We start from the raw sequence: 17,356 nt of genomic DNA, 5'->3' as shown, positions 1-17,356 counted from the left end.
CCCCTCCCCACCCCCCCCAGGCTGCTTTCTTCATTTACATTGTCTGTCATATAGGCATCTGTGCCAGTGACCTCTTACTACACCACCTTTTTTTTTTAACATCTTTATTGGGGTATAATTGCTTTACAATGGTGTGTTAGTTTCTGCTTTATAACAAAGTGAATCAGTTATACATATACATATGTTCCCATATCTCTTCCCTCCTTCCCACCCTCCCTATACACCACCTTTTAACTTGAGCAAAATTGAAAGAGGGTGTTGGGTAATGTAAACAGCATGGATTTGACATCAAAACCATAGGATTTGGACCCAAGTGCAAAAACTTCCCTGTGGGAATCCATCTTTGGCAAACCAAAGATCCATAATCCAGAGACTGCTCAGGTCGAAGTAAACCTTAATGTAACATGACCTTAGGCCCCATCTAATAAATACCCTAGAGGGTCGGAGAGCTCATGGTAATTACACCACCAATGACAACAGCGCATGGAGGGAACAGGATTGCTCTTTGCCAGGCATCCCTGGGTGCCTGCTAACGTTGCACGGATTAGCTGCTGTCACCACCTCGGCATTCTAGGCCAGGAGTCGGCAAACCACAGCTATTAACTAACAGAGACACAAAGAGATGTTAAAATACAATGTGGCCTATGCAGCCATAGGAATATATATGGCCAGGGGATTATGGGAGTCGGAGGCAAGGGCCCCTAACCCATCTTGAGAGTATGGTGGGAGAGCAGGAAAGACTCCCTTGAAGAGGTGATACTGGAGCCTTAGATTCCATAATGAATTTTTTTAAATTAATAGGCTTTATTTTTTTAGAGCAGTTTTAGGTTTACAGAAAAATCAACCAGATAGTACAGAGAGTTCCCATATACCCAATTTCTCCCCACCCACAATGTCCCCTATTATTAACATCTTACATCAGTGTGGTACATTAGTTACAATTGATGAACCAATATTGATACATTTTAAACTAAAGTCCGTAGTTTACATTAGGGTTCATTATTATTGTACAGGTCTAAGGATTTCAACAAATGGATATTAGGTACCTACCATGACAGTATCATACAGAACAGTTTCACTGTCCTAAAAATCCCCTGTGCTTCATCTATTCAACTCTCACCCTCTCCTCTCACCTCAACCCTTGGCAATCACTTCTCCTTTAGTTTTGCTTTTTCCAGATGTCATACAGTTGGAATCATACAGTAATGTAGCCTCCACCGACTGGATTCTTTCACTAAATACTATGATATAAGATTCCTCTATGTCTTTTTATGGCTTGATAGCTCATGTCTTTTTATCACTGAATAATATTCCATGGTATGAATGTACCACCATTTGCCCATTCACCTACTGTTATGGATTGGCTCAAGTCCTCCAAAAAGATATGCTGAAGTCCTAATCTCTGGTACCTGTGAATGTAACCTTATTTGGAAAAAAGTCTTTGCAGATGTAATCCAGTTATGATGAGGTCGTTAGGGTGGGCCCTAATCCAATATAATTGATGTCCTTATAAAAAGAGGAAGTGGCCATATGGACACACACAGCGGGGAATACCATTTGATGACAGAGGCAGGGATTGGAGTGATGTAGCTATAAGCCAAGGAATGTTAAGGATCCGTAACCACCACCAGAAACTAGCAATAAGCAAGAAAGGATTCTACCCGAAATCTCAGAGGCAGCATGGCCCTGCTGATACCTTGATTTCGGACTTGTAGCCTCCAGAACTGTGAGAGAATAAATTTGGTTGTTTAAGCCCTCAGTTTGTAGTACTTTGCTACAGCAGCCCGTGAAACTGATACACTTCCTAAGAGACATCTTGACTCAGCTTTTGACAGTTATGAATAAGGCTGCTATCCACATCTGTGTGCAGGTTTTTGTGTGGACACAAGTTGTCAACTCATTTGGATAAACACCTGGGAGCATGACTTCTAGATCATGTGTTAAGATTATATTTAGCTTTGTGAGAAATTGCCAAGTTGTTTTCCAAAGTGGCTGCACCATTTTGCATTTCCACCAGCAGTGAAAGAGTTCCTGCTGCTCCATACTCATGCCAGCATTGGGTGTTGTCAAGTTTGGATTTTATTTTGTTTGTTTTTGATTTCATCGGTTCTTACATAAATGTGTAATGTAAGATCCTGGTTTGTCTCCCCCAATGTTTCTTTTTGTTCCTAATATTCTGAAATTTTTGTTCCTAATATTCTGATTAATGGCCTTGAGTCACCCAGTGGGTTTCCTTCCTTCCTTTCTTCCTTTTTGCCTCCTTACCTCCATCCCTCCCTTCCTTTCCCTTTCCTTCTTTTTCTTCCTCCCTCCCTCTTTTTTTTTTTTTTTTTTTTTTGCGGTACGCGGACCTTTCACTCTTGTGGCCTCTCCCGTTGCGGAGCACAGGCTCCGGACGCGCAGGCTCAGTGGCCATGGCTCAGGGGCCCAGCCGCTCCGCCGCATGTGGGATGTTCCCGGACCGGGGCACAAACCCGTGTCCCCTGCATTGGCAGGTGGACTCTCAACCACTGCGCCACCAGGGAAGCCCTGAAATATTTTTGTGAATTATTTCTTCAAGGATTTCCTTCCTTCATCTCCCTGTTTTCTATGTTTTCACTTTCTGGAACTCCAATTATTTGGATATCTGAGCTCCTGGAATGATTTTCTAATTTTATTTTTTTTCTCCCTCTCTCTTACTTTTTTACCTTTTTGTGTTTGGGTCTACTTTCTGAATAGTATCCTTCAACCTGTATTTGGTTAGAGTTCTGTGCAGGAGACAGGATCAGAAACCACTCTAGGTATTTTAAGCAGAAAAGGATTTATTATAGGGAATTAGGTGCTTGCAAACTCGTTGGAAGAGCTGGGGTTGCTGAAATCAGGGGGACTTTTGTTTCAAAGTCACCATAGCTGTGGTTGAGAGGTCACATTTGCTACTCTTGCTGCTGCCACCGTAACTTCCTGACCTCATGAAGCTGGGGACTGGGCACTGGATCAGGGAGTCTGGCCACTGACATTTGGCTCAAAGGTAGAGTTCAACGACAGCAAGGTTGTTGTGTGGCTTGAATAAGAAGTTCAAATTATGGGGTAGTCTATGACATGTCAACTTACATGAGGACTTTGATATTCATCCAACTGATATTCATCCAACCAATTTTGGCCTTTCATTTTAATGAAACAGAAGCTGAACTCCTGACGGAGTGAGTTCTATAGGTGTAATCAGAAACACAGCTCCAATAGCTTCACTAACTTTGCCAGACAAGAGTAGGCTGTGTCAAGGAGGCCAGAGTTCTCCAAACTCACTGGGTTGAATTTTGGTCACATAATCACCTTGGCTCTCACATAAATGAAGCCACTGGAAAGGTAGGCATCATTAATGAAAACAAATATGAATCTGTGTTTCAGTTTCATGATAGCTGAATCAGAAATAAGTTTCACAGTGGTCTAGGTTTTGCAAGTTTCTACCTGTTGAGGAAGTGGCAAGGCATCGTCACACTCCAGTATTTCCTCTAGCCTTGGAAGGTTCACAGAAATATCCTCCTCCAGTCTCTTTCTTCAGAGTTCCAGCTGGGCAAAAAGAACCATTAATTTTTTGGGTGTTTGTGTGTGTATTTTAAGAATGATATTTTGTAGCATTTAATTTTAAGCAAACACCTGCTGTATTCATTTTAAATAATATATTTTTATTACCTGGTGATGCATGAATATATTTCACTGTAAGACAACTAAAATATTAAAGATAAAAACTAAAGTCTCCTGTGATCACCACCCTCAATGCCAGTTCTCCTCCCCAGAAAGTAACCAAATATCAATTATATAGCAGCATGCATTAGTCAAGGGAGGTTAGGTTTTGCTGCAATAACAAACATCTTCAAACTCTCAGTGCCTTACAACAACAAAGGTTTATTTATTGATCCTTACATGTTTGTCATGGGTTGGCTTCAGCTGTATCTCTGGACACAGGTTGAAAAAGCAGGTAGGTTATGCTAATCTTAAGGCAGAGAGAAAAGAAACAATGGTGGGACCTCTTAAATCTTCCACTTGGAAGTCTCATGTCTCTTTCACCCACATTTCCTTGGTCAAAGCAAATTATATAGCCAAACCTACTTCAGTGAGGGTGTATAATCCTTCCATAGAGAGGGACAGTGAAAAATTTCCTGTAGTTTTATAGAGTACATAAAACTATAGAAATAGGTATCATTTTAATATAAGTTATTGCAATACTGAACTTTACTTTCTTCATGCAAAAATATGTCTTAGAAGTCTTTCCATGTTATACAGATAGACCCATCTCCTTTTTATTTATTTATTTGTTTATTTTTGACTACGTTGGGTCTTTGTTGCTATGCGCAGGCTTTCTCTAGTTGCAGCAAGCAGGGGCTACTCTTCATTGTGGTGCGCAGGCTTCTCACTGCGGTGGCTTCTCTTGTTGCAGAGCACGGGCTCTAGGCGCGTGGGCTTCAGTAGTTGTGGCACATGGGCTCAGTAGTTGTGGCTGGTGGGCTCTAGAGCGCAAGCTCAGTAGTTGTGGCACACGGGCTTAGCTGCTCTGCGGCATGTAGGATCTTCCCGGACCAGGGCTCGTACCCGTGTCCCTTGCCTTGGCAGGTGGATTCTTAACCACTGGGCCACCAGGGAAGTCCCTCCATCTCCTTTTTAAACAGCTGCATTCATATGCCGTAATATGGATATACTATGGTTTATTTAGCTATTTCCCTATTTGAAAACATTTAAGTTGTTTCTAATTTGTTATTACTGCAGACAAAATTGTAGCAATATCCCAGTACTTGCCCCTTGTACATATGTGCAAGCGTTTCTCTGGGGTGGGTACAGAGAAGTGGAATTGCTCATGAATAGCTCATGAATAGTTCCAAAGGAACTGCCAGTTTTCTCTCTGTATCCGAATACGGCATACTCATTAGGAGAATTTCAAAAGTTTAATAAAAGGACTACTGACAAAGAATAGAGTAGTATCCCAAGACTGATAGCAGTGAGGCTAGGCCTGAACGAGCAAAAGGAGGGAGCAGTTAGCAGAGACATGTGGAAAGAGATGGGTGAAGCCAGCAATATGGCCCTATAGTGAAGGAGTCAAGGGAATAAATGCCTCAAATCAGTTTTCCCTCTGGTCTCCTACTGGGCTGACCTCAAGCAGGTGACAGACAGCCAAGGAGTCTATTTATCTAGCCCGTCCTGGCCTGCCTCCTGGAACACAGAGGAGGTGGAAGGAATAGAAAGCCAACCTGGAGGAGCAAATAGAAGATATCTATCCTGTTCTCTTACCCACAGAACAGGAAATGACTTAATTGTTTGCCGATATGATAAGCAAACAAAAAAAAAATGCTACTTAAAAGTGCACTTTTAATTTGCGTTGCCCTAATTATTAGTGAGGACTTCTGCTGATAATGCAGGAACCCAGACTGTCTTTTCCAGCACAGCTTAGGTTTAAATAACCTAACCCTAACTGATACAGCATCCTACTATTGACAGTTCATAGTCCTTACATTTAATTAGAAGGAAAGAGATCTTATTGTTACTGTTTGTAGAAACAATGGGGTTGATTTGGGGGTTTGTGCCATTAAGTCTTCTGGAACTTAGGCTCCTTTAGTCTTGTTCCTTCATCCTACATTAATTGCTCATTTGGACCAAGCTCACCTCATGGGTCCAAAATGTCTGCTCCAACTCCTGCCATTATATCTGCATCCAAACCAGAAGGAAAAAAGAAGAGACCAGGAGGGAAAAGGTGGAGGTGTGGGGTGCAACCCAGTGGTCTCTTAATGAAGGTTCTAGAATCTGCTATGTGATTACCTGATTTACACCTTGTTGGACAGAACTCAGTTACATAGCCATACTTGGCTATAAGGAAGGTTGGGAAGATTTTCATTTTATTTGGGGAGCTAAGTGCCTAGGCACAAGGGAGATGATCTATAAATACTATTTTTAAAAGTCCAGGAATTGGACAGACACCCTTCTCTGGCAGGTGAGTTGGTCCTGCTTTCTAGGAGGAGTGTACCTGTACTTTGACCTCCATGACCCCTGGCTCTTCCCTTGGGGACACTCTTCCTTGTCCAGTATCCTCATGGCCAAATTTAATAGATACTAGTGTCACCTTTTTGGGGACTCTACAAATATTATATCCCTGTTTCCTGATAGTTTGGGGTCCCTGGAGTTTCTCATTTCTTTGTAGAAGGAATAAATGTGAAGATGTTTATTAGGGGACATTTAGTGGTCTCTGCCACAGATGCTCAGAATACTGCCTGGCCCATTTTTTCCATGTTTAAGCTCAGGAGTCATATCCTCTATGACTATATCCTATATGGAGACTAAGGTCAGTTTTTAAAGAAAAATCATACACAGTCAAAATTATCATCGATACATCCATGTGTGTTATCCTCCACAACTTTGTAAATGTGTATCAATTAGCTAAGGCTGCCTAACAAGCCACTCAAAACTCGGTGATATAGCCATTCATCTGTCGATGGACATTTAGGTTTCTTCCATGTCCTGCCCATCGTAAATAGTGCTGCAAGAAGATGTGGTATATATATATATAATGGAATATTACTCAGCCATAAAAAAGAATGAAATTGGGTCACTTGTAGAGATGTTGATGGACCTAGAGTCTGTCATACAGAGTGAAGTAAGTCAGAAAGAGAAAAACAAATATTGTATGTTAACGCATGTATGTGGAATCTAGAAAAATAGTACTGATGAACCTATTTGCAGGGCAGGAATAGAGACACAGACGTAGAGAATGGACGTGTGGATACAGTGGGGGAAGGGGAGGGTGGGATGAAAGGGGAGACTAGGTTTGACATAAATACACTACCATGTGTAAAATAGAGAGCTAGTGGGGACCTGCTGTAGAGCACAGGGAGCTCAGCTCGGTGCTCTGTGATGACCTAGATGGGTGGGATGGGCTCAGGGAGGGGGGAGGGAGGTCCAAGAGGGAGGGGATATATGTATACATATAACTGATTCACTTCATCGTACAGCAGAAACTAACACAACATTGTAAAGCAATTATACTCCAGTAAAAAAATACTCAGTGATATAAAACAACAATCATTTACTTTCATGTAAAGTAAGTCTGCAGTCTGGCTGATCTAGCAGCCAGGGCATGTTCTCCTACATAACAGAAGCACTAGAGGGCAAGGCCAACCACGCAAGCACATTTCAAGCCTCTGCTTGTGTCAATGACTGCTAACATCCCATTGGGAAAAGGAAGTCACATGGCCAAGCCTAAGGTCAGTGGGTGGGGAAGTATATACGTACACAACCACGGCCAGCATCCCCCAACATCAAATTCCACTCCTCCTATGGAGGGGGTGTGGGAGAGGGAGCGGAATGTTTTTAAATAATTTAATTTGCCATAAAATGATTTTTAAATCAATTGCTCTAACGTATTTGTCAACTTGTGGCCCTCGATTCTTCCATTTCTTATTTGAGGAGGTCAAGGAAGGCATCACCAACCACTCGCCCAGTTAGTTGAACGTTGCATTTTACTTCTTTGTTAACAGCTTGACACCCATAAAATAATCTATATATTATTTCTGTATGAATTGGTCAAAATACATCCATTATGGCAATTGGATGGCAGATATGGCCTGGGTCACAGGTTCACTGAGTGGATGGTGGGCAGAACCATTTTCACTCTTTAAATCCCCCCTCCCACTACCCATGACATTGACCTTGGCTACCTGTCAGCTGTTCCCCCTATTTGAGCAGCAGTGCAGATGGGACAAGTACATGGGCTCTGTAGTGGATACTGTGGCATGCTGCCCAGACCCCCCCACTCCAGGACTGAGGCACTTATATTCCCCCAGCTGCTGCTAGCATAGTCTGCTGACAGCTCTCAATCAAGTCCCTCTTGAGGATTTGCCCTTGGTTGAAGAAAGCAACCTAGTCCAAGTTCTACATCCAATGACTGGATGAAGTGGGAGTCCCAAAGTCCTGCCTCCATGCCATCCTAGCTCCATCCTTATCCCTTGGCATCAGCTAAGGCCTCTGCTGAGGCAACAGGCTCTGAATATGATCCTGAAAGCACTCTGTAATAATCTTCCTGCATGCATACCTCCACGGAGTTTTATTCCTGGGGAACCTAACCCACAACAGGCTCTGAAGTCAGACGGAACTGGGTTTTGAGTTTTATCCCAAATACCCACGAGCTATGTGGCCTTAGACATTATACATTCACTATAAGCCTCAATAAGCCTCAGATTTTTAATCTCTAAAGATGAAAAAATGATAGTATATGCCTCTTATGGTTACAATGAGGATGAAGAGAAATAATGCTGTAAATCATACGATATCTGGCACGTGTTAGATTTTGCTGAAATGTATTCCATTTTTGCTCAGCCCGTTGCCTGCATTTCCAGAAGCCAGTGTCTTCATGCCTCACTGAAAGAGAAATGGTCCTGTTGTGCTAACTTCTTTCCAGCAGGTGGCGCCAGTGGACAAATCCTATCCAGCTCAGTTAACAACTCTCACTATTCACAGATTACATACCGGTTTCACATGCATCATCTCATTTGATTCTCCTTCATCAATCATTTACCAAGTGCTGATTATTCCATCATTTATTCTTTCATCCCTTCCTCAACGCATGCTTGCTGAGACCTTACTCCAGCCAAAGTGCAGCTTTAAATCCCTTCTAAAACATCATGGCGACTAAGACACAAACAAAAAAGGAAAGTAAAAGAAAAGAAGAAAAGAAAATTCCAAGCCCCAGCTAGAAAGCTGGATTTTGAGAGATAAAAAGACAAGTTTTAGCCACTGATTTCGTTCTGGTCCTGACTTGGTGCCAACGTGCCTGATGGAGGCTGCTTTAATAAAACAATAAAGCGGAAGAAGCTTGATTTGAGTGAAACTGAGTCAGGAAGGAAATGATTCTTCTGCAGGAGCTGCTGAGGTGCCTCCCCAGAGACCATCCGCAGTCCTTCCCAAGGGCTATTGATCTGAAGGCACAGCAGTTGGTTCTTGGACTGGTTAAAATTGCCGAGTAGGAGAAAAAAAGAAAAAAAATCCATAAAGGAGGTGTTGAGGGCTTGTGGGGAGGAGGAGTTAGCTGGCCTGGATTCAGGAGCTCCCGATAGAAACGACTTTGTAGCTCTTTCTGCTTTGCAGCCGGCCAGCTAGCATTCCTGGAAGCCATGAGACCAGGCCGGCTGAGATCCTGGTGGGACAAAGGGTGCCCACCCTCAGCCTACTCTCACTCACTCCAGAGCCGTGGGGGAATAAACTCACCTGAAGATCACCCCAGCAGTGCAATTTAGGGGTGCCAAGAAGGGATCCCTCCATGGGTGAAATCCCTCTGTCTCTCAACAACCAGTCTCTGGATCCCAGATGCCACCATTAGTGATTCACTGTCCCTTAAAGTGAAAACTGCAGGAATTAAGAGCTGAACTTCTATATAGGTAGGGGTGTGTGTGTGTGTGTGTGTGTGTGTGTGTGTGTGTGTGTGAGAGAGAGAGAGAGAGAGAGAGAGAGAGAGAGAGAGAGAGAAAGAGAAAGAGAGAGAGAGAGAGATTATACTGACTTGGAGAAAAGTCTGTAAATGTTCACATCAGTTGTTGTCATGGGTTACCTTGAGCCAGAAGGTGTGGAGTAAGTTAGAAAGATTAATGGAGGATGGGAAAAGAGAAGTAGAAGAATAGGTAAGAAAAAAAATCACATTAAAAAAGGATGTCAGAAATTCTCTGGCGGTCCACTGGTTAGGACTCAGCACTTTCACTGCTGAGGGCACAGGTTCGATCCCTGGTCAGGGAACTAAGATCCTGCAAGCTGTGGGGCATGGCCAAAAATAAATTAAAAAATAAATTAATTTTAAAAAAAGGATATCCATGATTTAAAGTATTATTATTTTACATCACAATCAATATGACTTTACTCCAGGAATATAAAATTGGTTTAACATTAGAAAATGAACTCATACAATTTACCACTTTAACAGAATAAGGAGAACAACCATCTCAGTAGATGCAAAGAAAGCATTTGATAATATTCAACATAAGTTTATGATTTAAAAAAAAAACTTAAGAAATTAGGAGTAGAAGGGAACTTCCTTCATATGGTAAAGATTTTCTACAAATAACATATACCATATTTAATGGGAAAATACTGAAAGCATTTCCATTGAGATCAAGAAAGAAACAGATTCCCAGTATGTCTATTTCTATTTATTATTGTGTTTGAGATCCTAGCCAGTGCAAAAATAAAAGATTTGAAAGGAAGAAATTACACACATGAGGAAAAAAAAAATCCAAATCTACCAATAAGCTATTAGAATTAAAAGTAAATTTAGCGGCACTTCCCTGGTGGCACAGTGGTTAAGAATCCACTTGCCAGTGCAGGGGACATGGGTTTGATCCCTGGTCCAGGGAGATCCCACATGCTGCAGAGCAACTAAGCCCGTGCGCCACAACTACTGAAGCCCGTGCGCCACAACTACTGAGCCTGAGCCCTTAAAGCCCATGCTCCACAACAGGAGAAGCCACTGCAGTGAGAAGCCCCTGCTCCGCGATGAAGAGTAACCCCCACTCACTGCAACTAGAGAAAACCGGCGCACAGCAACGAAGATCCAATGCAGCCAAAAATAAATAAATTTATATAAAAAAGAAAGATCCATGGACTAAATACTCAGCCATTAAGAAGTATGAAATTTTAAAAAAAGTAAATTTAGCAATCACCATATACAAAGTCAGTATACAAAAGTCAACTGAATTTTTATTTACCATAAAAATTTAACACAAAACTTTGTTTAATAACATCAAAAAGAAAAAAGTACCATTTACTTGTATCACAAAACCCAAATAGCTAGGAATAAATTTAAAGAAATATGTGCAAGACCTGTAAATTGAAAAACTTAAAACGTCACTGGGAGAAATGAAAGTTCTAAATAAATAGATATTTCTTGTTCATGGGTCAGAAAACTCAATATTGTAAAGATGTCAATTCCCTCCAAATGGGTCTATAGATTCAGTGCAATTTTTTTCTTTGAAAAAGTAAGGAATATTTATTATTTGATTTCTGTAAAAGATTTCTTCTGTTGCCTGTGAGTGTAAAGACATGCCTGAAAGATGCCCATTAAAATATTAACAGTAGCTATATAGCGTGATAAGATTTCAGGGGATTTTACTTTCTTCCTTATAATTTTATATATTTAAAAATTTTATAGAGTGTGTTTAAATTTAAAAAACAAAACAAAACAAATTATTGCAAGCCAAACGGGAAAAGCAATGACAAAAACTGAGACTTAGTATCAGACAGGATTCAAATTCCAACTCCTCCATTCCCTAGCTGTGTGACTCAGAGAAAATTGCTTAACTTCTCTGCACCTCAGTTTCCTCCACTTTAAAGGCAGGGGTTGAGTGGACAGCTCTTGTTTTTGCCTGCCCAGCACCTTTCCCCTTGATCTCCCTTTGGGAATCATCCCACCTAATTCCTACCACAATCCATTCAATTTGTGCAAGAGTGGCGAGCTCAGGTACCCACGGGATTTGGTTTGGTGATGTAAATGAGGGAAGTGGGCCAGGTGTGAGGAAGGAACATGGGTAAAAGAAATATTTTACTTTCTTCTTTAATCCACTGTAAAAAACAAACAAACAAAACCAGTATTGCAAGATTTATGACAAATGGCTCTGATATGAGGTTTCAGTGCTGAGACAACAGGACATGGTGGGGACTGTGGAGAAATGGAGAAACCATGCTCTATCCAAAGGGGACCCCCATCACAACGGTGAAGAAGTGCACCCATGTTGCTGGATTTCCAATTTGTCAAGAGAAGCCAGAAATCTGGATTTTAATGTGAAATCTCTCAATGTTTAATTTTTGGCAATGAATGCAAAAAAATTAAAAAATGTGATGTTGGCCCAAACGGTGCAGGCCATGATTCTGTCTGAGTGCCAGATCTGAGCCTGAGGGTCCATTGTATGATCTCCAGCCCAGTGGGAGAGACAGATGGGTGGATAGGTAGTTTTGACACAGCTTGATAAGTGTAATGATGGAAACACATGCTGTAATGGGGCAGAGAAGAGGAGTGGGGGTGGGGAGGGGGTCTTTGCGGAGGAGGTGGTACCCCATCTGAGTCCTACATGAAGGCTCAGCAGGCCAAGAAACTGGGGTTGGGCAGTCCAGGCAGAGGTAACAGTCCAGGGGAGTTCCATGCTAGAGAACCTAGCAGACTGGCAAAGCTCAGGTGTCAGATGGGGGTGGGGAGCAGGGGGAGAGAAGGCTGGGGAGGTGGGCGGGGCCCAATGGAGAGTGACCTTGACCACATCATGTGTCTGTTCAACCATTTCTTAATTTTCCCACGTTGTAATTTCTGCTGTTCTTGATAGAAAACCAGAGGTTGTTTCCATGCCCCCAAACCAACCATTTCCTCTGATAAAAAGAAGTCCTTTCAGCTGTCAAAGTTGGCAAAACTCCTCTTTCTTCCCTCCCAACCCTCCCCAACCCCCCACCCCGCTCTGGCTCACCCTCACGTGCGTTTCACTCTCATCCCTGGAGTATCCAAGAAAATAAATACTTTTGACCTTTGTCAGAACACCTTGGACTGGCCAGTATAAAAAGAAACAACTTGTACAGGAGGAAATGTTTCAATTCCTCCCAAATGGCTCTCTTTGCTCTAATGTCCAAAGCCAAATGCAGTTATGTTTCTGAGACCACAGGGGTGGTGTGCAGGGCCCTGGGCTACAGGTCATGAGTCCATTCTCATCCTGGTCCCACAGCCTGACTCCTCCAATAAGACCAGGCCACACATGCCCAACTGGAGCATAAACAGGTATGTATTCGTTCTATGTGTCAACTTGACTAGGCTAAGGGATGCCCAGATAGCTGGCAAAACATGATTTCTGGGTATGTCTGTGAGGGTGTCTCTGGAAAAGATGAGCATTCGAATCAATAGACTGAGTAAAGATGGCCGTCCCCTGCGGGGATGAGCATCCTCCAATCCATTGAGAGCTCAGTTAGAATAAAAAGGTGGAGGAAGAGTGAATCTGCTCTCTCTCCGGAGCTGGGACCTCCATCTTCTTCTGCCCTTGGACATTGGAACTCCAGGTTCTCAGATCTCTAGACTCAGACCAGATCTTAGATGTATACACATCTGTATCTATATCCATATCTATCAATACACATGTATCTCCTGCTGGTTCTGTTTCTCTGGACAGCCTGAATACATTCATATACATGATAACATATTAAACAGCACGGGAAAGTTTACCATGAAAAGCAAACTCTCACCCCCAACTCCCTTGAGGCGACCTCTTTTAATCATTTTAATTTTCTGGTGATTACCTCCCTAATTATAAACAATAGCTAGATAATATTTACTGTCTGTAAAGTGTGCTTATAATCCCTGCTTTCTCCACCTGCTTGATATTTATATACTTATTTTTCGTTCTCATTTCTCTTCATAAATTCAATAAGCGTAACCTCTATCTTATTTTATCCCATAGACCATATCTTTTGACACTCCACTTTCTAAGATGAAGGTATGAGCAGCGTTTCTTTTCTCTCGCTGTTTCTATTTTCCACATTTTGTCAGCCTCACTTTTGTTTTTAAAGCGTCATTTTATTTACTGTGGTAGACACTTCCAGAGTTCCCCTCTTTTGGGGTCTCTCCTTCCAGACACATGGAGGATTATGTTTCCCCACCCCTTTGAGTTGGTGTTACCATGTGACTAATTCTGGCCAATGGGTTGGGGGAGGAAGTGACCTTTGCTACTTCTAGGCTTGGAGCATTTAATGGCTGGTGTGAGCTCCTCCCACCCCCAACCCCCAGATGCAGATACCATGTTCTCCCACCTGCTGCCACACCTGGCAACATTCCATATGGAAGACCCTCTCTCAGCAACCCCCAACCCCGGCAATGTATAATCAACATGTAATATGAGGGAGACATAAATCTTTGTTGTTCTAAGCCTCTGAGTGTTTGGGGGTTATTTGTCACTGCAGCTTAAACATGCACTTCCTAACTGATGTAGTTAACATATTCTGTCCTGCAACTATTACAATCAAGAACTTTAATGTTTTGTCCATCCTTTAAATGAACAGATTACAAAAAAGATAAACTATTTCTGTCCTGGCAAGTCTGAACATGTCTTTATTTGCTCTCACACTTGATTATGTTTGCCTGGGAATAGAATTCTAGGTGAAAAATCTCTTTTAGAATTTTCAAGATACTGCATTATTGGCATCTGGCTTTTGAATTCTGGTGAGAAATCTGATACTGGTCTGAGTCTTTTTCCTTCACAGATGATTTTTTTTTTTTTGGCTGTGCTGCGTAGCTTGCAGGATCTCAGTTCCCCTACCAGGAATTGAAACCGGGCCATGGCAGTGAAAGCACTGAATCCTAACCACTAGACCACCAGGGAACTCCCTAGATGAATATTTTTTAAATCCAGGGAAAACTTAGAATGTTTAAACTGTATTGCATCTGACACAGTTTAGTTTTTTTCTCACATTTTCTCTCTCTTGGTCTTTTCCATCTCTGTCTTTTTGTTCTATGTTGGGAGAACTTTCTTCAACTTTAAATTTCAGCCATCTATTAAAGTTTACATTTTAGCAATAGTGTATGTTTGAGAAATTTTAACAATATTTATATCAGTATAACAAACAGAAAAAAATCATGAATCATAAGTGTACAAATGGATGAATTATCACAAAGTGAACACACACAGATAAGCACACCCTAGTCAAGAAGTCGATTATTACCAACAAGTCGTTGTCCCCTTGTGCTCCTTCCCAATCACTACCTACCCCTTCTCTCCAAAGGTTACCCATTCTACTGTTCTAACCCTGTCAATTAGTTCCTCCTGTTTTTTGAAACAAATAAGTGGAATCATACAAGTCACTTATCCTCTTGAAGCTCCAGTTTCCTCAGCTGTAAATTGGGAGTAAAAATATAACTAAAAGAACATGGCAGATTATAGGTGCTTAGGACATGTTTGTTTGTTTAATCTGTGCAGCTCATTGTACCTTAAATCACTTGCACAAGTGGTGGATTTCCAGCATAAAAAGAGGTTATATCACCAATGAACCAGAAAACCTATAGTCCTAGGATCTGATATGGGCAGAGTAGGAGGTGAAAAGCCACTAAGTAGGAAAGGAACATTTTCTTTTGACATGAATGAGAATTCCTCTTGATCCACATCCTTACCTGCATGTGGTATTGTCTGTGTTTTGGAGTTTGGCTGTTCTAAGAGGTGTGTAGTTTTAATTTGCATTTCCCTGATGACATGTGATGTGGAACATATTTTCCTATGCATGTTTGCCATCGATTTGTCTTCTTTGGTGAGGTGTCTGTTAAGATCTTTGACTCACTTTTTTTAAAGACTTCTAAAAAAAATTATTTATTTAATTTATTTTTGGCTGCGTTGGGTCTTTGTTGCTGCGTGCGGGCTTTCTCTAGTTGCGTCGAGCAGGGGCTACTCTTCTTTGCGGTGTGCGGGCTTCTCATTGCGGTGGCTTCTCTTGGTGTGGAGCACAGGCTCTAGGCGCGTGGGTTTCAGTAGTTGTGGCGCACGGGCTCAGTAGTTGTGGCTCACGGGCTTAGTTGCTCCGCGGCATGTGGCATCTTCCCAGACCCGTGCTCAAACCTATGTCCCCTGCATTGGCAGGTGGATTCTTAACCACTGTGCTACCAGGGAAGCCCATTGACTCACTTTTTAATTGGATTGTTTGTGTTCTTATTGGTGAGTTTTTGTATAGTTTGGATAACAGTCCTTTATCGGATGTGTCGTTTGCCAATATTTTCTCCCAGTCTGTAACTTGTCTTCTCATATCCTCACATTGTCTTTTGCAGAGTAGAAGTTTTTAATTTTAATGAAGTCCAGTTTATTGATTATTTCCTTTGAGGATCGTGACTTTGGTGTTGTATCTAAAAAGTTATTAGCACACCCAAGGTTTGCTCCTATTATCTTGTAAGACAGTGGTCCCCAACCTTTTTGGCACCAGGGACTGGTTTTGTGGGAAGACAATTTTTCCACAGATGGTGGAGGGGAGGATGGTTCAGGCGGTAATGAGAGCCAGCGATGGGGAGCGATGGGGAGCAGCAGATGAAGCTTTGCTCCTTCGCAGCCACTCACCTCCTGCTCTGCCACCCGGTTCCTAACAGGCCGCGGACCGGTTGGGGAGCTCTGTTGTAGGAGTTTGGTACATGTGTGGTTTTAATCTAACCTGTGGCTTTTGCCCCCATCCAGCTGGTTTCCCATAATGCCCTTGGCTCATTGTCTTTTTTTTTTTTTCATATTTATTTATTTGGCTGCACTGGGTCTTGGTTACGGCATGCGGAATCTTTTAGTTGCAGCATGTGGGATCTAGTTCCCTGAGCAGGGACCGAACCCGGGCCCCCTGCATCGGGAGCTTGGAGTCCTAGCCACTGGACCACCAGGGAAGTCTCTCATTGTCTTCTTACAGTCACAGCAACGTTAACATTCTATAACCTTCTCTTCTTTATCTTGCTAAGGAGGCAGTTTCAGCCCAGCTTTTAAAATCTCCAGGTACTTGTGCTCTCCAGATTACTTCCCTTTGCTTTACAAGTCTTCTTATCAGATTCAATTGAGACTTACACTTCCATAACCAAGATTTGTTTGATTCTGCACAGGCTTAGGAGCTGATGTCTTCTCTCAGAGGTAGAATTACATTTACCAAGCTCATGGGACTGATGTGGAAAATGGGAATGTCAATGTATTCGCTGATAACAAGAAATAGGATTAAGCATACTGCAATTTTCTCATCAGCCTAACCAGCACATTCTTTCCTGAAGGCAGATCTAGGTGAAAAGTAAAATTACGTAAAATAAAGGAAAAGAAGATGGCTTGGTGAGCATTTGACAGTTCAGCCCTATTGACTGAGAGCCTGTTTCATGTCAAGCATCGTGCTGGGCACAAGGCTGGACCCCAGGCGGAGAACAGCCAATAAGAGAGATGGGGCTCTGTGTTCACAGATCCTAGGCTACACAAAGAAGTTAATGAAACGTCTAGGTTAAAAAAAAAAAGGAAAAAAAAACCCCCCAAAACTGTGCAACATAGCCTCTGCTTCCTCTCTGAAACTACTTAAATAACAGTACAGGGATTTTTCTTTATAAAATACAATGCCCTGGGTGGCGAGGGTGGGGAGGGATAAATTGGGAGCTTGGGATTGACGTATACACACTACTATATATAAAATAGATAACTAATAAGAACCTACTGTATAGCACAGGAAACTCTACTCAATACTCTGTAATGACTTACATGGGAAAAGAATCTAAAAAAGAGTGGATATATGTACATGTATAACTGATTCATTATGCCGTAGACCAGAAACAAACACAATGTTGTAAATCAACTACACTCCAATAAAAACTAATTAAAATTAAAAAAAATACAGCGCCCTGAGA

Source organism: Leucopleurus acutus, assembly GCF_964270905.1.
Source record: "Leucopleurus acutus genome assembly, chromosome: 16".
NCBI lineage: Eukaryota > Metazoa > Chordata > Mammalia > Artiodactyla > Delphinidae > Leucopleurus > Leucopleurus acutus.
This window is presented reverse-complemented; position numbering follows the sequence as displayed.